The 27,801-nt window shown below is 38.6% G+C and overlaps 1 pseudogene; it reads left to right on the top strand.

The window, feature by feature from the left end:
* The first annotated feature begins 726 nt into the window (after positions 1–726).
* LOC109677384 (large ribosomal subunit protein P2-like) lies at positions 727–27,801 on the top strand (annotated as a pseudogene).

Here is a 27,801-nt window from a genome sequence, read left to right as displayed (position 1 = left end):
CACTGGGCTCCTAAGAAAATAGCAAGTTCTTTGCTCAGGACCTTTGGTAAGTACTTGACCCCGGATTTCTTCATCTAAAAAATACCAACAATAATAAGCATGCATCTTAGAAGGTTGTGTTGAGATTCTATGAAACAATGAAAGCCTAATGCCCAGCCCATGATCTGGTACATTGTAGGATGCAGTATAATTATTAATTCTATTATCTATTATACATATTATTATAAATTAATAATTAACCATAATTAATATAATAAATAGTATTACTGTCAAAATTATAATCATATTACTAGTACTTATAATCTATAATTTGTGACTGATAATTAATGGTATTAGCAGGGTTTGGTATTGGTATTATCTACTGATTGATCTTTTTCTTCATCTGAAAAATGGAGATATTAACACAAATACTGAGAAAATCTTGACTTTGTAGGATTTTTTTTGGATGATGTAGGATGTCTGTCCCATCAGCTGGTAACCCAACTGCCTTTTTAAATGTAAGGTTAGATGTCTCTTTCAGGCCCTCCACAAAGGAACATATCTCTTTGCTTGTCAGCAGCTGTGTCTGTCTCATCCCAGCACTTCCGCTGCTGTGTCAAAAGAATGGCTGCTGAGTGATTGCAGGTCATGGGCCTTGTACACCCAGGCATGCGGTTAGATAGTTAGCCTAGTCTCCAGGAGAAGATGGTCCCTTAGCTTTGTGTGTGCTAATCCAGGCCTGGGACCATGGTCCTACTTGGCAGGATAGTAGACACAGTGTACAAGCAGCAAGGTATGTCTGCAGACACCCAGGTGATGGCCAGCCTGGGTGCTGAAGTGCACCCGGGTCTTCTCCACCTTGGCCTCAGCTCCCTCCTGCCTTGGAGAGAAGAGCAGGTAGAGGTGGCAGCCTGGATCATTCCAGTGCAATTGTGACAAGATTGGCTTATACCACAGCTTGCCTTTCCCTTTCAGCCAGAGCTTCTTGCTCTTAGGCTTTTGACAATACAGTGAAGCCTGTGTACTTCCTCCTGAGAGAGAGTGTGTTAAGTCCGTAATATAAAATTCTTGGGATTGCAAAGGAAACCAATTACATATCAAAATATTTTTTAATTACAATATAGTATAGATGTGTTTCTCTAATAATCAATTAAATAGAAGATATAGCAGGAGGCCTAAAACTATCATAATTTTGAAGTAGTGATGAGTGAAAATGGTACTATTAGATAACTCAATTATATAAAAATACCTCAAAATTTTCTTTTAAGGAAAAAGTCATGTATCTTGTGTGTTCTTTGACTTTCATGTAATACCTTTGTCCCAGTTGACCTGCTCAAACCAGATCCATTTTTGTAATCCTTGCAATTCCAATTTTTTTTCTTTTGGCAGAACCTGCCTTCTACACTTAGTTATTTGAAGAAGGCTTGACTGATTTAAAAAAAAAAAAAAACTTCAGTGTGCAACAAATGCACCTGCAGCAACAAAACCACCTGAAGCACCAAAAGTACCAGTACTCTCAAATTGACTTGATGTCTATGAGAAGTAGTCCTAGTTTCAGGATTTTGAAGAACTCCCTATCTTCTGAAGCACATGCTCCTTGAACAAAATGATACTTTTGCTAAGGAGCAAGCCTTTTGCAGCTAGAAAACTTATTTTATTATTTTATATTCAGAGTGAGAGATGAATGGATAGCCAGTATTTGGTGGAATGATATATGAAGAGAGATGCACTACAAGAGTGTGGAAGGAAGGAAGGGGGAAAGAAGAGAGGGAGGGAAGGAAGGAAGGAAGGAAGGAAGGAAGGAAGGAAGGAAGGAAGGAAGGAAGGAAGGAAGGAAAAAGAAGAACTAGCTATGGATCAAACCCTTCCAAAACTTGTGTTGATATATAACTATCATTGTAACAGTGTTGAGAGGCGAGAACTTTAGCAGGTGATTGGTTTAATGAGGGCACCTCCACTGTGGTTGTATTAAGGTCATTATCACTGGAATTATTTAATTATAAAAAAGAGAGAGTTAGGGTCCCTTTTTTTCTCTCTTTAGTGTTATCTCTCATTATGTGATGCTTCTGCCATGTTATGATGCAGCAAGAAGGACCTCATCAGGACCTTGATCTTGGATACAACCATAGACCAAATAAATTTCTGTTCATTATAAATTACCCAGGTATTCTGTTGTAGTAGCAGAAAATGGATTAAGAAAGAAAGATGAAGAGAAAGAAAGAAAGAAAGAGAAAGAGGAAGGGAGAAGGAAGGAAGGAAGGGAGAAAGAAAGAGAAAAAAGAAAGAAGGAAGGAATTTCTAAAGTGCTATTAAACTTTATAAGAAAATAAATTTTTATCAGCAGAATACAGAGATAAACAAAATCAGCAAGAAGGATGGATTGATTTCGAAATTCAACAAATATTTATTATGTGCATACTATAGTCTAGGGCAGAGGTTGTGAACACATGCAGGAGCTAGGTGAGAAGGTGCTGAAAGAAAAGATTCAGGGCATTCTCTTCCTTCCATTTACTCTTTGAAAGAAGAAAACAATAGGCTGTGTGTGACCATTTGTGCTGACAAACCTTGGCTCATGGTGTTGGGTTGCTCTCCAGCTCCTTGCTTTATGGACATGTGGCCTCACCTGCCATATTCTTTGATTTTTCAAGAGAATTTGACAATGTCATTTATAAAAAAACTGTTGAAAATGTCTGGTTACTATTTCTGTGTAACAAATTAACACAAATGTAGCCACTTAGAAGCAACCATTTTATTATCCTCACAGATTCTTTAGGTTGGATTCACAGCCATGGTGTGGCTTTCTTTTTTCTACTCTATCATGTCTTGAAATTTCAGTTAGTAACATGCAAAGGCTAGAGAAAGTGAGGGTGAAGACTGGATTAGCTGGGGGCTGGAAGAGTCAGTTACTGACATGCCTAGGGCTTGGGTGGGGAAGACTCAACCACCAGGACTACCAATTAGAGCCACTATACGTGGCTTTTTCCTCTGGTCTGACTACCTTCCATCATGGCAACCTCAGAGTAGTAAGACTTCTTCTATGGAAGCACAGAGCTAATTTGTCATGCAGAGCTTCAAGCATCAGTGTTCCCACAAACAAGGAGGACGCTTCATGGCCTTTTATGACCCAGTCTTAGAAATCATACAATGTCACTTCGGCCTTACTATCTTGATGAAAGCAGTCACAAGTCCAGCCAGATTCCAGAGGAGGGTAATTAGGCTCTGTCTGTTGCTTGGGGAGTGACAAGCTTACATTTTAGAAGAGTATGTGTGGCAGGAGATATTTTTGCAACCATATTTGAAAAATATAATTTGCTATACAGACACATCCTTCCCCAACACTGGAAAAAACAAACAAACAAACAAGCCTCTTTATTTTAAAATGAGTTAGACACTGTGCACAACATGAGGCATGTCTGTAGGTCAGAGCAGACCTCCATATTGCAATTGGTACTCGTGGATTCAGAAATCACTCCTGTATAATGTCACTAAGTTCTTCATTGGCTTATAAATAACATGGAACGCTAGACTCAGAATAACACATTGTCCACCTCTCTCCATCCCTCATGAATCAAGTCTTTCTAAATATGTTTGGGAATTGACATGAGGATTTAAAAATAACTTAAAGGGTGTCCAATAGCCCAAATAAGAATGTGTGATTTACAGTTATATTGCTGCTCTCTAGTGCTCTTAGTGGAAATGGTGACCTTGAAAAATATTCTGAAGGAATTCTTTCTCATCTCCTTCTTTCCAAATCCCATAGATATGGAAGGATAGAGCTGAAAATCTCTATCCCTCTTCTGACTTAATAGGGGATATTTTGCTCTAAAAAGCACTGCTTCTTCCTATGATATTATTTTTAACCTACTCACCAACTCACAGGATGTGTCTTTGCCAGGTCTGAGCATTCCATAGGATGATTCAAAAGGTTATACCTAAACCAGGAATTTTATGCCCTTCACCATGATCCTGTGTTTCAGGGTGTGGTATGTTGGGAAGGTTCAGGTTCATTGTCTAAATGTTAATTGTGTAAACAAGGTGGAAGCCCCAGCAGTCCAATCCCAGCCCCCTCTGCACTGGCAGGTGTCCAGGGAGGTATGTGATCACAGCCTCTGTCTGAGCTCACCTTTGCAGGTAATGGGGCAGGTATGTGGCATTAAAGAGCAGGAAGGCCATCAAAGGTTGGTAATTGTTTAACTCTTCCAGCGCACACCTCTGAGTACATGGACCACACCCAACAACCTGGCAGGACGTGCTGTGCATGACTGGACAGAGGAGCTTGATATACTTGGAGCCAAGGAATGGGTTTAGACAGGAGCCAAGGCTGACATAGAAAGCCCAGCCCCTGGCCTGCTTGAAATCTCAGAACTCAAAATGTCTGTGCTTTACGGAAGCACGTCCATTTGTTGGGTGAAATTAACAAGTCATGTCACTGACACTTCAGTTTCCTCATTTATGTATAGTCAGGGATTTGCGTTTATTATCCCCAAGATACATCTCAGCTCTGATGAGTTCTGGTGTGGTGGTTCTCAAACTAGGGGAACCATCAGAATCATTTGGAAATCTTGATATAGCACAAACTTTGAAGGAGCCCCATTCACAGAGTTACTGATTCAGAAGATCTGAATTAGGGCCCATGTGTTGCTAAACTGCTGGTTTGGAACAACACTTTGAGAACTGCTGTTCTAGTCTCTAGTGCTTGACTACTCTCTGGGGACCTTCCTGAGGGATCCTCCCCCCTCACACACACACATGCCTTCAGTTCTCTATGAAGAAAGGTCCTTTAAGGGCTCAGGGGGTAAGGTTTTATTTCTTGATTTTTTCAGATCCTTTGTTGTTTCATCTCTCATCAGAAGGAACATCTGAATTTGAAATGAGAAAATAAAAAGAGACATAGCTCCTTTGCTCCATGTCATGTGATTTGCCTGGTATTATTTCTTAAGTACAAGAAAAACTCAAGAAATAATTATCTAATGAAAAAAATAAGCCCAGTGGAAAGGATGAGATTAAGGATGGTATTCAAATGAGGTTTAGCTTTAGATTCCCACCATCACTGCCCAGGAGTCCCAGATGCAAATCATTCTGGGACGAGGCTGTCAAATGTAACAATGTGGACCTGTTCTATGAGAAGCAATATGAAATGGTGGAGTCTGTGTTAGGAGTAGCAGAGGACTAACATGCACAACGAACCTCAGATGTTTTCAATACTTGGCCAAATCGAAGCTCTTGGGTTACCAGTTTGCAGTCCCTGACTATGCCTTTATAATTCTCCCATCTCTTTTTTCTTTCTTTTTTGAGGAGGAGCCTCATAGCCCAGGCTGATCTGGAACCCACTATGTATCCCAGACTGGCCTTGAACTCATGAACCATCTGCCTTCACCTAGAAGGCAGTACTAGAATTACAAGTGTGTGCCACCATGCCAAGCTCCCCATATCTTAAGTAAGAAAAAGGAAGAGTTACTGAATATTTTCATTTGTCCTTAGTTAATATTGTTTGTAATTTAACTTGAAATATTTTCCTCATGAACAGTGAGTTCATTTTTATCTACACACACTCATCCCTTGATATCCATAGGGGATGGGTTCTTGGAACCCCACTGATGCCAAAATCTGAAGATGCTCAAGTCCTTTATATAAAAATGGCATAGTATTTGCCTATAACCTCCACATATCTTTCCATATATTTTCAATAATTTCTAGATTGCTTATAATACCAAATATAATTAAATGCCATATAAACAGTTGTTATATTGTATTGTTTAGCCTTTAATAACATGAAAACAGTCTATACATGGTTAGCACAGGTCCAACATTGTTTTCAAGTGTTTTCTATCTGAAGTAAGTTTAACTCCCAGATGTGGAGCCCACAGATACAGATGGCCAATTGTAGCCTAGGAGCTCATGGGAAGTTACTTCTAAACTAGTTCCCAGTAATCTCTACCTCCTGGTATTCACATCCTTGTGTATTCTTTCCCTTTGAATGAGGACCTAATCCAGTCACTTGTTTATAATAAAATGCAGCAAATGTGATGGGATGTCACTTTCCAGATTTGATTATAAAAATATGTGACTTCTACTTCTCTTCTCTCTCTCTTCTTTTCTCTCTCTCTCTCTCTCTTTCTCTCTCTCTCTGTCTTTCAAAGACTGAAATGATTATGAAGCAGAAAAGGTCCACATGGAAAGGAATGTGGGTTACCTCCAGCTCACTTCCAGCAGAAACTGGAGGCCCACATCCTCAGGGTTAAACTTGGAAGTGGATCCTTCCCCAGTCAGGTCTTCCAAGGAGACCACAGATGTGGTCAACACTTTTATCACAGTCTTCAATGAGAGGCTGAAACAGAGAACCCAGCTAAGTCATAATGATTCCTGAACCACAGAACAAGATAGTAAGTATGCATTGCTTTAAGATGCTAGGTAAGGGATCATTTTTAATGCATGTGAGATAACTGACAGGTCTGTTAATATCAGGTGTGCTTTAGGAACTAGGTAGTCTGCATTCTGAAAACTTAAATCCTAAAGCCATACTCAACTGTGATGTGGAACCAGCTTGAACCAGTTCATGGGAACCAATTGTACTCACCTTTTAACTCTTCCTTCAGAGAAGCATGTTAATAGCATGAACTCAGTATTATGGGAGTATTTATACAATGGAAATCAGAAAGCAGAACAATTTTGAGATGCAGTTTATGAGTATATCACTATACTTTTCAAGCTCTGCCATGAACTCTGGAGCTCACTTAATTCTTGGTGAACATCTGAAAACTAGTAATTAACATAATGAGCATCAGAAGTGATTTTACATGGTGGCACTGGGACTGTCTAAGCTATGTGGATTGGGAGGACATGCTAGGCAAGGATTCTTCCTTGCATGAATAGAGTGGGTGACCCCAAGAGTCTGAAAACTTCTGAATAGCACTTCAGTTTAGGAATATGAAATAATCCTGCCTCTAGCTGTTTATGTAGGGATTTTGTTACCCAGTTTCAGCCAAATTTGCACTGGAGGTTTTCTTTTTTTCATCTGTCTCAAGTGAATCTTTTGGGTCAGGCTCAGTAGAAGTCTCAGACAGGACAGATTGTTAAATCAGGAATTCATCACACTTTATACTTGCTTGCAAATAAATATTTGTACTTGGGGAAAATTTCCATTCCCAAGAAGGGGAGTGGGGGTGAGGAAAGACCTCACTTAGCTATAGTTATTGAAAGCTACCTGTATCAATTAGAAAGGAGTTAGTAATTATGAGTGATCAAATTGACAGGCCAGTTTGCAGTATGAATCATAATAACTCCCACAAAATACAGACATGCCATCAATCCTTATTTGCAGTTGAAGAATTTAAAATATAGACAGAGTGGTCATCAGTGCTTATGTGATTTGCACAGAACAATGTTAAAGGGCTCCAAATCAGGTCTAACTCCAAAGTCATACTTTTAATCTATTGGAGTTCACCTCTCTCCTCTTTTAGTGTTGTAGTCTGAAAACCTTAGAGGGGAAATTCCAAGGAAGGAAACTCCATAGGCTCAAGTTTCATAGCATTCCCTGACAGGAAATCCTCACTAACTTTGAACTTCAGGGTTATCTACTGTGGTTTAATGCCACTTTTCACTTCTAGTTAAAACAGCAACTCAGCTATCTGTCCATTATATGTCATGCCTCAAAATATTTCAACTCTCTTTAGCTGCTATACGAAAAACGGATTCCCCAAAATAACAAGTCCCTCATATTCAGATGACATTATCCTTCTTTAATTAAGCACTACATTGTCATTTGTAATATAGGAAGCCCTATTTTTATAAAACTGGGGCTGATGCCCTAAACAATCTTTCCATCTCAGAACACCCAGAACTATTACTGGCTGCTGCCAGGATTCCTGTGTGAAATAAGCATGTATTTTCTGCTATAGATGGTGAAGTCCTAGGGCCCACCCACTATTCCCCAAGGGAAGTCATTATTTCAGAGATTGTTTCTGTGCCCATGCACTAACTCTGTGAAGTAGACTTTGGGGACACTATCTACCTAATCTGCTGTCAAAAGCATTTCCGAGAAAAGCACAGAAGTAATCAATGTTCAAATCACAATTTCGTCTTTTACAGATTGTATATTACTTAACTTCTCCATGCTTGTATTTTCTTACCCGTGAAAAGGAGGTATCAGCATGGCCCACCTCATAAGGCATTATAAGGATTCGATGAGTTAAGACATGGAACGTGCTTGGAGCAGTGCCAAGCATATTGAGGTACTCAGTAATGTTCCTTCTTGCAGTTTATAAGCCTTCTCATCACTGCTGCTTTCTGGAAGTGGCCATGCATGATAGAAAGGATGGCTTTGTGCTGTCCCACTTGTAGACAATCTACTTTTTATCCGGTTTGTCTTTCATAATCTACGATTAACTACCTGTTGCTATGTAACAAATTCTCCCAAATTTAACTGCTTACAACAAACATTTGTTATCATCTGGGCATTAGTGGCTCGTGCCTGTAATCCCAGCTACTCAGGAGGCAGAGATCAGGAGGAGCTTGGTTCAAAGCCAGCCCAGACAAATAGTTTGCAAGACCTTATCTTGAAAGACAAACAAGGCTTAAGGTGTAGGCCCTGAGTTCAAACCCCAGTACCGTGAAGAAAAAAACCCAAAACCAAAAAAACATCTATTATCTTGATTTGTGTAGGTCAGGAATTTAGGAATAGTTTAGTAGACTGGTTCTGGTTCTGGGTCTCTCATGAGGTTATAGTCAAATTGTTAACTTAATTGTAGTCACTCTAAGGCTAAAATGGAGGATGATCTGCTTCCAAATTCACTCACAAAGACAATGGAGGGCCTTAGTTCCTCACCACATGGCCCTCTTCATAGACTTTTTAAACTTCCTTATGGCATGATAAGTGGCTTGCTTTAGAGCTTGGTAGAGAGAGGGGGAAAAGGGGAGAAAAAGAGAGAGAGAAAAAGAAGGAGGAGCAGAGGAAGAAGAAAAGAGGGTGAGCCCAAGACAAAAGATGTAATTTATTTTATAACCTAATCTCAAAAGTGACATTTTAAAACTTCTGCCACTATATGTATATCACCAAGTACAATCCATTCTGGAAAAGTAGAAAATTAAGTTTCCCTCTCATGGGGATAAGTATCACAAAAATTGTGAACATTTCTTTAAAACTACCATAGGTGTCTTTCACAATTTAGAGACTTTGGAAATTTTGTAGCTTAAGTGCACTTTGTAGATCAACTAACACAGACAGTTTCCTCAAATGACAGATGAAGAAAGAGGTGGGAAGTGATTTGCCCAAAGACACACAGCTAGCTGGCCACAGAGAGCCAGCTTCTACTGTTGCTTATGTAATTGTATCTGGTTTCCAGATCATAGAGTTGCTCCATTGCTACGCTGTGGCATGTCCTAGTGCCCTAGGTTATTGAGAGTTTAAAACTTGTACATGGTTTCTTGAGACACTGCTCCATAGGGTAGCCAATAGCCACTTGTGTTGTTAGCAGTAAGTGGTGTTCAATACAATCAGACTTTCAAAGGCAGTATAAAAAGACTGCAAATTATCTCATTAATTACTTTTATATTGATTTTATGTTGAAGTGATAATATTTTGGATATACTGAGCTAGATAAAGTACACTATTAAAATTTATCTTTTTTTCTTTTTACTTTTTAAATGTGGCTTCTAGAAAACTTGAAATTACATACATGGCTTGCATTGTATTTCTGTTTCTGTTCTAAACTGGCCAGATTGCCATCCTCATTCTCCACATTCCTTTGTCTTCCAGGGTTTTGCCTCTACTTCCAGCCCGAGTTTGAGCCAAGGTGCTTGAGTCAGAGTGACATAGACTGCTCCAGGCCTCTGTTCTCCCAGCTCAGTGACAACTAACTCAGCAGGATGAGTGCCCGTGGTTTCACAAGTCTGCTCCTTTGGACCTTTCTGAAGGATGTTAATAGCTGAGGATATCCTGGGCAATTTGTGGCAAGAACCTTTGCCACAAGGAAGGCATGAAACCTTCCTTGAGGACTTAAATCCCATCCCAATGCTGGGTTCCAAAATTCCACTTCCTCTTTTGAAAGACCATGTCAGACTAAGGACCTCCAAGTAGATCTATTACACATTGTTCCCTCACATCTTCTTTTTCTTCTATTTCTTTCCTCCCTCTCTGATTCTATCTCTGAGTCAATACAAAAAAATTCAAGCCAGATTTGGTTAAACATGTTATAAAATAACCAATTGCATCTCCCTAAGTGGATTGGGTATTTGCAAGATTAATTAGTGAGAAATGTTAAAAGATAAACAATACTGGGTCACATCATTTATCGAACAGAATTTCCTCCCCATCACTGTATAGTATTGAATTCAGAAGATCTGCTTGTTCAGGATTCTTAGTTGTTCAGGATTCTTATGTTTAGTGAAAAGAAATCTCTCTTGTATGGTAATCCAAAGTGGTTAGTCTGCACATTCTTTCCACACAGCTTCCAACTTGGTCTCCTCTCTGCCTCGATCAATGAGTAGGCCATGAAGCCTCTTGCAAGCCTCTGCCCCTAATCACCCTTTTTGTTGACATTCCAAACTGCTAAGCTCACAAATGTACTGGGAGGACAGTAGCTCGAGGACACTTATTCCCTAAGAGAGAATCCTTGACTTTCACGGTATGTGACTTCGTTATTTTCCCATCCTTGTAAGGGCTTGACACTGTTTCAGAAAATAGTGTTGAATTGGGGAATGTCGTTTCTAGTTTCATTCTCACTGACCCATGCCATCTAGTTGCTTCACTCTCCTCAAAACCTTTTTTGGAATGAGGTAGGATATAAATTAAATAAATAAAACTGCTTCCGATATAAAAAGAGGTTCGGTAATTTGAAGATTGGTTCCCTCTCAGACACTTGAGGGAAGATGCTGTATTTAAGATTTAGACAAGAACACTGACTAAACAAGTACCACTGGATGAATATAATGAATTATAAGAGGCTAGCAGTTTCACAACTTGTGATTTTGTGAAGGCACAAATAAGGACATCCATGTGTTTTGCTAATAGTATGCAGTGTAGAAGTCCCAGACCACCCCAATCTTTCATTTCCAATTGCCATTTAAAATTCTGCCACAGTCATTATCATCTGGCCAAAAGGGACGCTGACGTCTACCAAAACATAGATTCAAACCACGACCTGTGAGTGTAGGTAAAAGGCGGAATGGAAATAGGGAAGACGGTTTGAGTCAAAAAGAACATATTCTACCCATAGAATTTTCTGAAAGATGACATTTTATACCAAGAAGTTGGGATACACTTTATAAATGCTTTGGTTACATCCAACAGAACCATATCTGTGTTAAGTAATGGAGGCAACTGTTGAACTCCTATGGGAATAGCAGGGGCAGAAGCCAGTGCCTTCCTTTGACTGGGTTAGTAGTTCTTAAGCATAGGGCTATGGAGATGGAGACTCTGCTTCTTGGGGACACTGGGCAATGTGTGGAGATATTTTTGACTGTCATAACCAGGAGAGGGATTCTGACATATGGTAGGTAGAGGATGCTGTTAAGCGTCCTTCAGTGCATAGAACAATTCTCAACAAGTAATTATCCAGCTCAACGTGTGCTAAGGCTGAAAACCACTGACTGATCATAAGAGATGCACCATCACCCCCATCTCATTCTGTATCCTGGAGGACCTTATATATGAAAAGACAAAAGCAGTGAATATTGTTTTGTTTTTCTTATTCATAAGAAATTTCTTGACTGAACAAAAAGAAAGCTGATAAGAAATAAGCAACATAAACCTGTTGTGCAGATTCAGAGGACTAATCATACAAAGGCACTATTGTTAGGCACTATTGTAACTGATAGATGAGGATAGGACTCTCTCATCCCAATGGTTTTCTGAATGACTCAAGGATACATACACTCTACTGAAAAACAGTCACAGAGCTCTTAAAATTGCATACATTATTGCTTACTATACTATTGGTCACGATTTTGTAATTCTTAAGTACACCACCCCACTCCTATCTTGCTCATGCATTGACCTGCTCTATGTCCCTCGTGGCTGACTCTTACTGACTAAATCAGATGGGTTTTCTTATTCTTGAACTTCTACCTGGTTCAGCAAAGGGGAGGCACTGGCAGAGGAACAGAGGGCAGGAGGAAAAAAGTGATCATGATACTTATTCCCTTATCTCCACCCCAAATTTGGCACCTCTTTCTTCACACTGATTATAGGCATCCCTGATTACAGCTCTTGCAGGTTGGCACTCCTTTATGAGTCCAGTTATCCCTGAACTCTGTCTGCCCTGCCTTCTTTTTTGTGCCCTTTGGGTCTAGAAATTTTAAAGGTTTCCAGCTGTTGCAAGTTTCAGAGTCCCTCCATATCTTTTGTTGGTTCCATTAAAGCTGTTTACATCTCATAGAGACACAGGAACCCTCTTGCATTGCTGATGAGAGTGAAAAATAGTACAGTTGCTTTGTAAGACAGTTTGGAAGTTTCTTAGAAAATTAGACACAGTTTTATCACATGATCCAGCATTTGTGATCTTTAGTATCCATTCAAATAAGTTGAAATCTTATATTCACACAAAAATCTGCACATGGATATTTATAGAACAGCTTTATTTATAATCGTTAAAGTTGGTAGAAACCAAGATGTCCTTGAATAGGTGAATGGATTTAAAAATGTAGTCACCTGTGTGGTGGAATAATATTCAGAGATAAAAACAAATGAGCTGTCAGGCCATGAAAAGACATGGAGTAACCTTAAGTGCATGTTGTTAAATGAAAGAAGTCAGACTGTAAAGGCTGCATGCTCTATGATTCCAACTATGTGACTTAGCTGAAAGGAACAAGTATGGAGGCAGGAAAAAGACCTGTGTTACCAGAAATAAGGAGAAGGGAGAGAGTGATGAGTAGACGGAGAAAACAGGAATTTTAGGGCAGTAAATTATTCAATTATTGCCAGGGTAGACAAAAGTCACTGTGCATTGGTCAAAATCCATGACACGTGCACAAAGAGAATTCTAATGCTACCTACGGACTTTAGTTCATATTAATGTATAAGTAATGGTTCATCAATTGTAACAAAAGCAGCACACCAAGTGATATTATAATCGGGTCCACTGTGGGAAGTAGAAGAGGAAAATGGGTACTCCTACTTTCAGTTCAAATTTCTGGAAACCTAACACTGAAGATAAAGTTTGTTAATCAAATATATTAATTAAATACACATATGGGGAAGAAAACCTACTCACAGCTGTATGCATGGCCCCATTACAGCTAAACTCATTCCAGGGAAATTTTTTCCTGCCTAATCTCTGAATATTGTCATTTGTACCAAAAAGCAGTGTAAAAATACAGAAAACAGACAAGGTGATAACATTCTGAAAACCTTCCCTCTAATAAAATGCTTATTAGACATTACAATATCAGTGACTCTTTATTTCACAATACTGAAAATTTAACTAAGAGGAATATAGCTTTTTGTTTCCTTAGCAATTTCTGAGATTTAGAAAATAAAGAATGACCAAGCGTCATGATTTGTGTGGGACAATTGTGATTTATGTATGTTTTCTGGATGCAATCATTAGAAGCAACCCCCTTTCCTCTCAAAAGTGTCTTGATTGGACGCTTTTGGACAACCAATTATATTGTTGTGCATCAGAGCCTTTACTTGGGAAAGGAGTTACAATGTTCTATGCGGAGTCCAGTCCTATTTACCCTAGTCTTCTGTCTGGGTAATGTCTGGAACAGACAGACTAGTCTGAGAACAAAGGTGTGTCTGCCAGGACCAAATGTTCCCAAAACAAATGATTTTATCAGATGAAACTATAACCCAGATCTTAAAAATGATCGAATGCGGTGACAAAATCAGCTTAAATAATATAAGATTTAGATTTGCTAAAGTTGAACTCGAAGGCCATGTGAGATCCTCATGAGTGTGGCGTAGCGGGGTTTTAGAGGTTATCTATCACTCAGACTGCGGATGAGGACTGGAGCTCAGAAGCCTTGTTTCTATACCTGTCTAGCTATAAGGTAACAGCAAAAGCCAGCACAGGTGCCTGCCAATTACCCTTCATTATTATTCATTCATTCAACAAATAATTTCTCTAGATGGACATTGTATGGGAAATACACTCATGAATAAAGAAAGTAAGATAACTACATTCTACTGAGAAGAAACAATCACTTAACAAATCAAATCAGTGAAATAATTTGTATAATGGTGAATGAATGCTCTGAACAGCATAGATAGAAAATCCCTGGTCAGGCAAGGAAGACTTCTCTCCTGAAATGCTAGTTCAGCTCATTCTGATGAGGACAGGAAATCAACCCTGTGAAATTTTGGCGGTCCAGCCCACAGCCTTTCTGGAATTAGTGAAACTACTGAGCAAACAGTGTGCTAAGAGGAAATATGATAAATGTTTAAATGGGTTTTTTGATAAACATAAAGAACCCAGGAAATTTTTGTGGTACTTCAAGCACTAGAAAAGAATTGCTCTCTTCTTAGGAGTCATTTATTTTTGACTGGCAATTGCCCTCATCAAAATACATCCCTGAAACTAAGCTAATTCACATCAACCCATCTCCCTCACTCCAAGGAACTCTCAGCTACTATTGCTGCATAACAAATTATACCAAACTTCAATGGCTTAAAACAATGACAGAAGTTGTTTTGTTTATAATTCTATAACTGGGGCAGGATGTTGTGAGAATAGCTCATTTCAGCTCCACTCAGCATTAATTAACTCAAGAGAGGGGCCCTGGAAGTTGATAGTAGCTCTTAGTGGAGAAAACCCAGCTAATGCGCTTGGTCAGAAAATATGTATGTGGCCTTTCCTGTGTCCTGAACTCTCTTATAAAATGGAGGCTGGTGAACTTAGAGAGAGAGAGAGAGAGAGAGAGAGAGAGAGAGAGAGAGAGAGAGAGAGAGACAGAGAGACAGAGACAGAGAAAAAGACGCAGAGAGACAAAGACAAAAAGAGCACCAAGTGAGTTTATCTCTCATTTGAACTCACAGTGTAAGAAGAGCATTTGGGATAGAACATATTGGTGTAGCTATTTTGAAAAAATATAATCTTCCATAAATCTCTATCTTTTGAACTTCTGATAAGAAACTTCTATTCTTCTATTTTATAATAACTAAAGCCCAGTAGAGCATATTGGGCAACTGTAGATGGTGGAGCAGTAAAAACCCAAATCAGTGAAAACCCCCAAAATCCTAACTGGTAAACAGGTGAAGAAGGAAACCCAAGAGACTTATCTATTAGCAATCTTTGTCCCATGTATTTGAATTGAAATAGGTTCTTGTAAATAAGTTTAGAAAACTCTGGTTTGAACAAAGTAAGATAATTTTCTACACATGCTACATATATGTGGTTTCTAATCTATAGATATAGATATTCTCCAAGAGGAAGACAGAATGCAAAATTGTCTCCCACATTGTTTGATCATAGAACCCTTTTTGCATGCAACCCTTCAACAACTCATGGAAACACTTAAGAAATTTCATTTAGCCAATTTGTCCTAATGGAGGTTAGAGTAGACCCACAGAGTGGGACACTTCTGGGTTTATGAGGTTTGGAAACATTCTGTTCCAGGCCAATGGTATGAAAGGAATATGTCTGCTTTTCAGTTCTGGTTGGCAGAATGTTGTACCCTATGGTACATCTGAATGAAATGGCTAAGTTGAGCATGTTCAGTGAATATATTGTTCCTGGTACTCCAGAATTCAAAACCAGGGCCCATTAACATGAGTGTTTCAAGGGATTGTCACTGATGCAATCTTTTAAGGGAAAGACTGCTCAATCTACCAATGACTCAAGATGTGATGGACAGTAGGAAGCCAAGCCAATGAGTAAGGAACAATACATGCTGCTGAGTGAGCTCGAGTTCACTCTGCCTCATTTGACTACATTCATTAACCTGAGAGTGATGAAATGAGGCAAAGGAGAATGTCCTCGCAAGACCACAGTTATGTACATAAAGTCTGTAGGTTAGAAATCTAGACCAAGCTCAGGATGCCAAGATTCCACTTAGAGAAAAGAGAAATACATCTGTGGAAATTAATGAGAAACACAGACATTCTATGTGAGTTCAGAACCTGGAAATTAGGCCAGGAAAAGATCTAGAGGAATATGACAAAGGGCAAATTTCATAGGAGTTTGCAACATGATATTTGGGTGGGAAAAAGCTTGGTTTGTTTTCAGCAACGGCAGAAAACCTCCATTTCATGCACTATAAAAGGAACATTTTCACCCCTCAGGATCCTGGTGAGGCATCACCTGGAATACCAGCTCCATGTCTGGCTCCTTGTTACAGTAGGGGAGTAAATGACTTGGTTAAAATTTCAAATGCCTTTGGAAATGGGTTCAGTAATTAAATAAATCAAATCTTTTTGGCCTTCTGGGTATCTTAACTCCCAACAATCACCTTAGGACACATTCAGGAAGACTATGAAAATTCTAGAAGATTCTGAGGGAAATGTTCCTTCCCACAAGTATACGAAGGTTGAAACAGCCAAAGAAGGAAGGAGATTATTGCTCTTAGAGAGTGTGGAATTTCAACCAGAGACAAGGGAAGACATTCCACCTCAAAGTGCTTTAAGTTTTATATAGCACATGCTTTGACCCATCCCGCCTCTGGACACTCCAGATTAACTTCAGCACTAGAACATTTGATGATCTTTCAAACCATGCGTCCTTTCTGGTGCTGGCAAGGAGGCTTGGAACACATGAAGCACCATATGTTATTTAATAGCAAAATGATTGTTTAGGGGTGTTCTTCCTTCGTTCTGTTGGATAAGAAACAATATGTTTTAAAATAGAATGAATTAAACAAGTGCTATTTACACTTGGACGAATGTGTTGCTTCAGAGTTGGGCACATCCTCACTCCGATCAGGATCATAACCATATCTGCATGATTTCTGGCATTACGCAACTTCCCCAGACACTGAAACAATATTACTCACTTTTGCCTTCCTGGGACCAGCTCCAAATGACTTATTTTGAAAATTTTAGTTTCATATTATTCTGTCATCTGTCTTCCGATATTCTATTCTCTGCTTGCTTCCTTTTTTTTTTTTTTCTTCTCCTTTCCCACTCCCTACCCTTCTTCTGCCTAGAAATGTATCTTAGCCAGTTCAGGCTGCTATGTGAAATACCATAGACTGAGTGATTTATAAATAAAAGAAATTTATTTCCTCAAATTCTGGAACTGGAAGTCCAAGTTCAGGGTGCCAGCATGGTGAGATTCTAGTGAGGGCCCTCTTCCAGGTGCAGGCTGCTGCCTTCTCCATGTATTTGCTCATGTTGGAAAGAACGTGAGGGATCTCTCAGGGATCCCCTTTATAAGGGCACTAATCCCACTCAGGAGGACTCTTACCTTCATGACTTAATATCTTCCCCAAAGCTCCACATCCTAATACCATCATATTAGGGGTTAGAATTTCAACATGTGAATTTGGAGGGCACACAAACATTCAGTTTATTGCAACTTGTCACTCTCCTCTCTTTTTACTGCCTTCTCCCACCATAGACCCTAGCCTGCTTTTTATTCATTCTTCTCACTCTAGTCATTTCTATTTTTCTCATTTCCTTGGTTATAGGCCATCCTTTATATTCAAGAAATTTCTTCCTTAATGGAACTTTCTGGCAATTGTCTTCCAATTCCTAAGGGATTTTGTATGCAAGATGAAATTACCTTCTGAGTAAAAGTGTCTTCTTCATGAATTATTTGGTATTCAGTCCAAATTTGAAAGGAGGAAACTGATGTATATTAATTCATTTATTAAAAAATTACTGAGTATAAGATAGGTGCTAGGAAGTAATATAAGGATTTGTCTACTTTTCTCAGCTTGTTAACTGGCAGTCTCTCATCAATCCTATGTGAGAATTTGATGACAGCATTGCTAGCATTGAGTACAGGCCTCAGATAGGTCCAGATTGCAACTATGTAAGACTGGAAATCAGAAAGCTTTCTCCCACTGGGATATTAGGGGATAGGATTTGAAGTAAGCCTTTTAGTGTAGAGTAGAAGGAGAAGGAAATATGGCAGTTCAGACAAAGGGTGCATTTTATTACAGGCCTAGATGGGAGATTAATGGGCAGAAGGGGTGATGAGCAGTGTTGGGAAGTGTAGTGAGGCCAATGACAGAAGCCTTCGGTTTAATAAGAGCTACTATATATATAAATACAGCACATGCTTGGGAATCATACTCAACTGAGTTGGAATCAGGTTTCTCCATATATTGGCTGAGTTACGGAGCTGAGCCTCAGTCTCTCTTGTGCAAATGGGACTTATATCCCATACTACACATTCATAATATTTCAATTTATGAAACTATTCTATGAGCAAAAATCTTTTGTATAGCGTTTTTCTAAAATCTCTAGTACAATGACTCTTATCATGCTGAAAGCTCATGCATTTGTTATTAGAAAGAGAAGGGCTTTCAAACTGTCTTTAGAGATGTTGTCTTTAGGAGGAAGTGAGGTGATACCTATAAATTGCCTTACTGGCCCCAGTTCTCTACTCCTTTCCCTATTTATACTCTTCACCCTTTACATGGTGCTTTCCTATGGGGTGATGAATACAATTCCCCACCCTTGAGCTGGTCAATGGGATTGGAAGCAATGACATAAGCAGGGTCTTAAAAAGTACTCTCGTATGATTGAATTTGCTTTTTCCCCAGAAGAATATATCCAGGCCAATCCACAGGTCAAAGGAAGGCTTCCAAAGTCAACCAAAGCAGAGACATTTCCATAACCTAATGGAAATTAGAAGAACTTCCCAGTCAAGTTCAGCCTAGATGAATGAACTTCATTAGCCTGCATATATGTTTAATAATGAGTTTGGTTGTAATTGGTTCTGTACCATTGTGACATCAGACAGTTAATGCAATACAAATGTATGTGTGTGTAGATAGACAGTTGTATGTATATATGTGAGCCTAAAAAATTTTAATTACAATATTTAATTTCCTGCTATAGGTATTTCTATATTGTATTATGAATACATTAATGAATTTAAAATAGCTTCCTAAGATAATATTCTATTATCCTAAATGGTAACTAGTAAACATTTATGCCTCCATGATCTTTGAAGGTGAATTTGTTCCCACAGGAAGCTTGAGTATTCCTCACATAGCCTTATATTGGGTCTTGGCCAGTGTGGTTTATTCAGTGAATACAATGGTTTGTATCAATCCATGCAATGACAGTTTATTATTGCAACAGTTTCTGTTGTGTACCTTTAGCTTCTTTCTAAATTCTGGTGGGATGGTAAGGATGTCATTTCTTTCACTGGGATTTCATTTTGATTGCTGTTTATAGAAGGAATTCTAAGCATTGAACCATTACTGCAAATGTGCCACCATAGTCAGTCATCAAGCTGCTAAATATTCCCATCCAAATTCACTCAAGGGGATTAAATACTGCAAAGTACTGTCAGCGACGGGTGCAGGGGAATAGGAAAGGAGAAAATGTGGAGATCCGTTTAGAGAATCAGAGAGAAAGAGGTAAAGGGGCAAAGAAGGGGGTTTGTTAAACTTTGGACAGCTTTACAGCAAATGAGGGAATTGGGTGAAGCCATAAACTTTGCTATTAAATGAGTCTGTGCATAGAAAACACTTAGAGTAAGTGTTCAAAAGACATTGAAATGCTTTGTTTCAAAACTTTGGAACAGAATAAAACAAAAATAAATCCTTCTAAAAGTTATCCTTGAAAACAAGTCAAGTATTTTTCTCCTTGTATTTTGAAATTTGAATAAGCCTGTATTATATTTTCATGCCTTTAGGGACATAAAACAGTAAACACAATTGTACAGCCACCATCTTTCAGTCAAATTGCCCACAGACAATAAAAGAATACTCAACAATCTTCCTGTTCTTCCCCTTCATTCTTCTCCATGTTTAGCAGTTTTCTGACAGTTACCATTTTTGTAATACTCTGTTATGGCCATGGAAGACTAGTAGATAATGAAGTTTTTCCCTGCCCTCAGATCTCAGGCTCAGATTGAAGGAACAAGATGCAGGTATATAAAAAGTGCTAACAAGATACGCAAGAATGTCATAAGGGACAATGAGTAACAGAGCAATCATGTCTAAAGAAAGAGAAATGGTAAGAAATGGGAGTGGTGTTTCATTTAAATTAATCCTCATATGCAATTAAAACTTGATTTGGGAGGCACGGAGTCAAGTTGGTAGGCAACTGCTTGCTTTTGAATTACAAGTGTAGAAGATTGAAACTTTGGGCTCAGCCCTTTGTAGGAATTCTATCCTTTATTTAATTGATTAGGTGCAACTCAGAGGCATCTTGGACTTTGCACAGATTGCTTTCTGGATTTGCTCCCTGGACTCCTAGAACCATATTTGTGGCCAAATTCAGCCACCATTTAGGTACTATTCTCTTGTCTTATTTCTGTCAATTACCTTAAATCCTTTCTTAAGGAGATATAAATAAGCTAGTAAAGACTAAGAAAGTCATTTATCTTCCCTACATCTGCTTTCTCAATTATAAAATGAAAAGCTTGATGAAGTTAAACCAAACTTTTTTTTTCTAGTTGTGATGCTTTAAGATTAATGAATGAAGGCAGAATTGTCCATGAGTGAAAAATAGCTTAATTCAGTCAATATTTACAAGTAATAGAATACAGAGACTTCCTATTTGAGAACAAAAATGGCTTACAGTCATTGGAGACAATTGGTATATTAGAGGATTTTAATCATAAAGTCTTTCTCTCCAAACAATGCATTTATTACTTTCTAAGAGTGATTAGGGCATATAAATGAATAAGAACATAAATGTGCTTATTTGCTATACAATATGGTGACACACATGTTTATGTGGGACATCAAATTTATTAATTATACATTTCAATTGCTGAAACTTTTTTTAAATACCCAGAAATTTTTAAGGGTTTCTTGAATGTATCAAATTGTATCCTTAGAGAAGAAATAAAGAATGTGTGTTTATTCCTTAGCTAAAAGCAAACAAACTAAACTCTGCTCCTGTTATCCACCAGTATTTATTAGCAGGGGAAGCTGCACAAAAGAACAGATTTCTTCTCCTTGATAGTAGCTCTTTTGGAGGGTGGTTGGGGAGATAGAGAGGGAAATAGGTTAAAACTAGAAAAAAGAAATACTACTTAACAATAACTGTGGATATTTTAAAGCTATTATGGAGGCTGTAGGACTGGGAAGTTTCTGGGCCGTTCTCATATTCTGGTTGAAGCATATTTCTGGTCTTTCATTAATTTAATTTTAGTGCCATTTAGCCTGGTGATCTATTATCTCTGAATATAAGAATTAAAAAATCCAAAAGAATATTGGAGTAACAATGCAGACTTGCTAAAAAAGGGGGGGAGAGAGACATAAACTTAAAAACTGGAAGGCAAGGAAGAAAATAGAAACATTACTTTGATATCTAATGCCACTCTGATGTTACTCATAAGTGATTTGGACAATCATGTTCTTAGCACAAAATCAAACTTACAATTGCTACCATCATAACTGAAGTTTCTAAATGAACTAAGGAAGTTTGATTCTGGGTGATGAGTATGGCTCAAGTGGGATACTGCCTGCCTAGGAAGCATGAGGCCCTGAGTTCAAACCCCAGTATCACAAAAAGAAAAAGAATACATATATTCATACATACATATATATGACTGTGTGGGGAAAATATGATAAAACACTTGCGCCAAAAAAGACTCTGTAATTACTTTGAGTGGAAGCCCTGATCTGAGGTTTTGAAAGATCAAGGGGAAAAATCACCTTCTGAACAAGAACATCTCAAAGAAGACACACAACCTTAACTGTACCAACACTAGTGCTGAAAAGGGGAGGTGCTTTTTTCTATAGCTTTTTTTCTTAGGAATAAATGAAACCAAGTCTTATGCCATGTCAGTGAGGAGGTGAGCAGTGAAGATATTCTACAACTCCATCTTTGGTTTGGGAATTTACTGCATTATTTTTTCCCAGTAAAATTATCTGTTGTTTAAGCTAATAGTTAAACTCACTTGTAAACCTCAGTGAGCAATGAATGATGGGTTTCCAGAATTATGCTGAGAGACAAAGGACAGATAGCTAGATAGTCCCAGGCCTGTGTTCATAGGTAGTAACTAAATGTGACAGATTTCCATTACTGAGTATTGAAAATAATCAAGATAGGACAGATATGGGCTCCTAGATCAAAATTCTGGTTGAGTATCATTTTATCTTCAGTGATATCATCATTCCCAGAGATGTTGTTCAAATTAGGAAATATTTATTTCCTTTGTATGATCAAAGGTCCATAATAAAAAAGTCCAAGAAATTAGATCAGTCTATGTTTTCTATAATGTCTCTTATTCCTTAGCAATCTCTCTGAAGTTCATACTCCTGGATAGCTGGATACTTTTTCTAGTATAAATCATGTGATCCAGTTGTGGGGTAAATACTGAAGACAACAAGAATGAAATACTTATTATCCAAACTAACCCATGTTTCCAAGTTAGGTCTCTTATACCTATTTCTCAGAGTCTGTGTTATGGATATATGAATGTCTCTTTTCTACTGAGAAATCAGGGAAGTAGGAATGGGGCCATGTACTCTGACACTCTTCTAGTAAGATGAAAACCAGCCAGGCTCCTGCCATAGTAGGCACACAAGGCCACAGGGAAGGGAAGCGACTTTATTTAAATAAAGTCACCATTTCCTGAGACTGAAGGGGGAATTTTACCTAAAATTCCCTTGCTTGCCCATAGAAAAAGCAATAAAATCACTAGTGGTACCTGGCTCTTTTCATTCTACCTTTGTTTACTTTTGATTAATATTTCACATCCTTTTATTTATTTTGGACTGATTTAAATAAAAAAGATAGAACCACTCAGTTCCCACCTTGGAAGTTGATAGGGAAGTAGTAATAGATATTTTTGATTGGATACACTTTCACTCAGGGATTGGAAACTGATGCATTCTCATGAGATTTTCAGGATGGTTTGGTGTCTTCCAAGATAAAAGTGGCACTCTCTCTCTCGTGACTAAGTGAATTGGAAGCTACCTGTATGTTCTCACATTGGATCCTATTAATATAAAAGAGATGCACTGAACTTCAGCTTGCAGGAAACTTCAGGCTGTTAGCCAGACTTCTCTTTTTCCCCATTGTCATGATTCAATTTCATTTGCTACACAGTACACTCTCTGGCATGTCTCTTTTCTACTTTACCTTCTTGCCATTGACTTCCCACTGCAGTTGGAATAAAATTGTACCTGATGTTGACCTTCAAGATTATATCTGACCTGGTCTTAGTCACATCCCCAAACTCCTATACTCAGGCCCTCTAGTTTGAGTCCACCTCAAGGCCTTGTGGATGCAGTCCCTTTCTCTTTAGAATAGTCTTTACCTGTTCTTTTAAAATGGTATCACCAATGTCACCTCTTTGGAGACACTTTCTCCTCTCCAATCTTCTGCATTAACCATTCACATCATCACACATCTCATTTTGCTTAATTTTTACCATCTACTACCATGTTATTCTCTGATTTACTTGTTTACTAATTGCTTATCCCTCTTGACAAATAGAATATAAAATCCAAGATGGTGGGAACATCTTATATAGCTGGCTATCCCCAGTACTTGAAACATTTGTTTGCACACAGTTAGCTTTCAAGAAAGATTTGTTGAATGAAGTAGTAGATGCATTATTACTGTCATATTATTAGCACACTGCAGCCAGAATGAGTGGCCTCAAATAGTCTCTTTGCATCATTACTTCTAATGAATTTTATTTTCTTTGCATGTTGTCACCCCATTCCCTACTATGCCCACACATATATGCCATTTGCTCAGTTTCCTCTTCAAATCTCTGCTGTCATCTCCAGGAAATCCCTCTCAGCTGCCCCAGACAGGATCAAGTGCTTTCTATACAATTCTTTGGGTTAGAATTCAAGTGCACAATTCACTCTGAGTAATCTTATCTCTACTAAGGGAAGCAGTTCTCTCTTTCTTAGCATCGGGAGTGTCCAGCACAGGGTCTGCCCCCTTAAGACTCTTAATGCCTATTTGTTAAATATGCAAATGTGAAATCAGAATATTTGTAAATATGTTAACTTTATTGCCTTTCCATGCTGTACAAAGAGTGCCCATGATACTGACTTATTGAATACATACGTGCATAATTAGAACCATAGAATGTTTTCAAACATGCCAACTTTATTACCATTCTATGTTTGTACATAAAATGCCTATAGTTTTCCACAGGAAAGGCATAAATCATCAGCCTTGCCCTTTTTTTATCTCTTTGTTTAACCTAGTAATTAACACACTTAGGGTTCTTATGTTTTGCCAGGCTGCCACTGAAGCCTTTGCTTGGATAATCTTCCTCCAGCAGCTCCAGGATGTAGGAGTGTTGGACCAACTACCATCAAATTGGCAAAATTGAAACTTAATTGCTCAGCATCACAAAACCAACCAGTACATGCTGGAGGCAGGATTTTAACCCAGGTAGTCATGGATGGCAGAACTTCAAACAGGAAGCTATACTTTATAACAGATTTGATATGCAAGCCACCATTAACTTCCACATTTGCAGACTCAGTACGGTTGCAAGTAACACATCTGAAAAATCAGATCAGATTCTTTTCCTTTTAAAACACCTCTCTAATCTCACAAAAACTTAAAGAAAAATTGCTCAGCAACCTACTGTAGCAATCATGACCTGCTCTCTCTGGCCTCAGTCACATTCTTCTGTCTAGTTTTCCACTATCACACAATGTGAGCATGGTCATAGCCTTTTGCTGGTCTCTTTCTCTGTTTGTCTATTCATCATCTTCTCTGGATTCTACTCATCCCTCCAGACCCAACTCACATATCCTTTATCACCTCCTTATAGGAGTTGATGAAGTCTTCTGTGATGTGTCCACTGTATTTCTCATTTATTTTTATTTAAACCTCTCACCACTGTAAAGTTATATGTGCCACTTTATTTTTCAGTCTCTTTTAATAAGACAAATTTCTCAGAGCAGAGTCCAGTCCTTTGTAGAGAGGACATATTTTTGAACATGATATATTCCCCCAAAACTATAATGTTTGCTAAAAATGATATATTCCCAAGTACTAGCAAAATATAAAAGAATATACAAACCAGAGTGGTTAAAGTATACAAAATGGGAAAGTGTGCAAGCTCTTTGTAATATTGTTCGGCTCTACCTACTGAAATCAAACAGAATATAGGACTCAGCAATTCTATTCTGAAGAATATACTCTGAATAAATGAGAGTTTATGATCATCAAAAGACTTGTTCAGCTGGATGCTGTGTGGCTCAAACTGTAATCCTAGCTACTCAAGAGGAAGAGATCAGGAGGATTGCAGATTTGAAGCCAGTCCAGAAGACCCATCTTGAAAAGACCCATCACAAAGAAAGGGCTGGTGAAGTGGCTCAAGTGGTAGAGTTCCTGCCCAGCAAGCATGAGGCCTAGTGCATAGTCTAGTGACACACACACACACACACAAAAAGACTTGTTCAACTTTCTCAAAAGAAGAAATTCAAATGGCCAGAAAACACATGAAAAAATGCTCACCATCTCTAGCAATAAAGGAAATGCAAATTGAAACCACACTAAGATTCCACCTCACCCCTGTTAGAATAGCCATCATCAGCAACACCACCACCAACAGGTGTTGGCGAGGATGCGGGGAAAAAGGAACCCTCTTACACTGTTGGTGGGAATGTAGACTAGTACAACCACTCTGGAAAAAAATTTGGAGGCTACTTAAAAAGCTGGACATCGATCTACCATTTGATCCAGCAATACCACTCTTGGGGATATACTCAAAAGACTGTTACTCCAGAGGCACCTGCACATCCATGTTTATTGCGGCACTATTCACAATAGCCAAGTTATGGAAACAGCCAAGATGCCCCACCACTGACGAATGGATTAAGAAAATGTGGTATCTATACACAATGGAATTTTATGCAGCCATGAAGAAGAACGAAATGTTATCATTCGCTGGTAAATGGATGGAATTGGAGAACATCATTCTGAGTGAGGTTAGCCTGGCCCAAAAGACCAAAAATCATATGTTCTCCCTCATATGTGGACATTAGATCAAGGGCAAACACAACAAGGGGATTGGACTATGAGCACATGATAAAAGCGAGAGCACACAAGGGAGGGGTGAGGATAGGTAAGACACCTAAAAAACTAGCTAGCATTTGTTGCCCTTAATGCAGAGAAACTAAAGCAGATACCTTAAAGCAACTGAGGCCAATAGGAAAAGGGGACCAGGAACTAGAGAAAAGGTTAGATCAAAAAGAATTAACCTAGAAGGTAACACCCACGCACAGGAAATCAATGTGAGTCAATGCCCTGTATAGCTATCCTTATCTCAACCAGCAAAACCCCTTGTTCCTTCCTATTATTGCTTATACTCTCTCTACAACAAAATTAGAGATAAGGGCAAAATAGTTTCTGCTGGGTATTGAGTTGGGGGGAGCGGGAGGGGGTGGAGTGGGTGGTAAGGGAGGGGGTGGGGGCAGGGGGGAGAAATGAACCAAGCCTTGTATGCACATATGAATAATAAAAGAAAAATGAAAAAAAAAAAAGACTTGTTCAAGAAGCTGTATAGTAGCACCATTTGTAACAGTAAAATGTCACAAGCTATAAATTACCTAAATATGCCAATATTATAATTGGTGGTGTAGGACAGTATGTTTATGATTATACATATGTGCACAAAGCATTACTGTATAGCAATGAGAATGAACAAACTAGAGCTATAATCAATGATGTGATGAATTTTAAAAACATGACATTGACTGACAACCACAGAAAAGTTCGACATAAAAGAACAGCTCTGTATGATTCCACTTATATAGTTTGAAGACTGGCAAAACAATCTTTAGTGTTAGAAGTCAGAAGAGTAGTTTCCCTTGGTGGCGGAAGTAGTAACTGGAAGTGATCACAAGATGGCTTCCTGGGGGCTAATGACCTTTTGTCCTTAACCTGAAATCTGGTTCTAAACTGTGTTTAGAACTTGGTGAAAATCAGGTTGACTTCCTGTTGTGTGCCCATTTTGTATTTCAACGAAAAGTAGACGTAGTATGCCCAGAAGTGCTCCCAGTGTTGGGAAATACAAATATCTCTTTGTATTTCTAATTGTGTAAATAAATTAGAGGACATGTATTTGACTACTATTCTGTGACCCCAAATCCATTCTTTTCTTGTTAAATGGTACTAATTGTGGTTGTCATGGAAACCCTGAAACTACTTAGACTGAATTGCCCAATTTATTTATTTTTTTTGTCTGTGATTCTTTGCCTGGTATTGAAGATTCTCCTCCTGAAAACTATTTTATGCTCAATAAGACACTTGCTCTAAGTTAAGATGCTCCATAAATCTGTTATAAGATTATATTTATGTTGTGGTTATGAGACTCAATTTGCTTGAAATATGAATTGATCACCTTGAAAAATTAATAATCCAGCTTTTGCTTGCCAACACCATCAACGTCACACTCATGAGGCCTGTCATTTGCAGCCAACACACACTATGTCACTTCTTACCTGCTGGTTACCCTCAGCTGCAACTCCTTCTCCAGTGCCAAGGACATCAAGAAGATCCTGGGCACCAGTGTGGGCATCCGGGTAGACAAGTACTGACTCAGCGAAGTCATCAGCAAGCAGAACAGGAAACATATGGAAGATGTCATTGCTCAGGGTATTGTCAAGCTTGCCATTGTGCCCACTGGTGGGCTGTGGCTGTCTCTGCTCCTGGCTCTGCAGCTCCTATTGCTGGTTCTGGCACAGCTGCAGCAGAGGAGAAGAAAGACAAGAAGGAAGAGTTTGAAGAGTCAGGTGATGACATGGGATTTTGGCCTGTTTGATTAA

Source organism: Castor canadensis, chromosome 5, assembly GCF_047511655.1.
Source record: "Castor canadensis chromosome 5, mCasCan1.hap1v2, whole genome shotgun sequence".
Lineage (NCBI taxonomy): Eukaryota > Metazoa > Chordata > Mammalia > Rodentia > Castoridae > Castor > Castor canadensis.
Note: the sequence above shows the minus strand (reverse complement) of the source record. Positions and strands in the feature narration are given on the sequence as shown.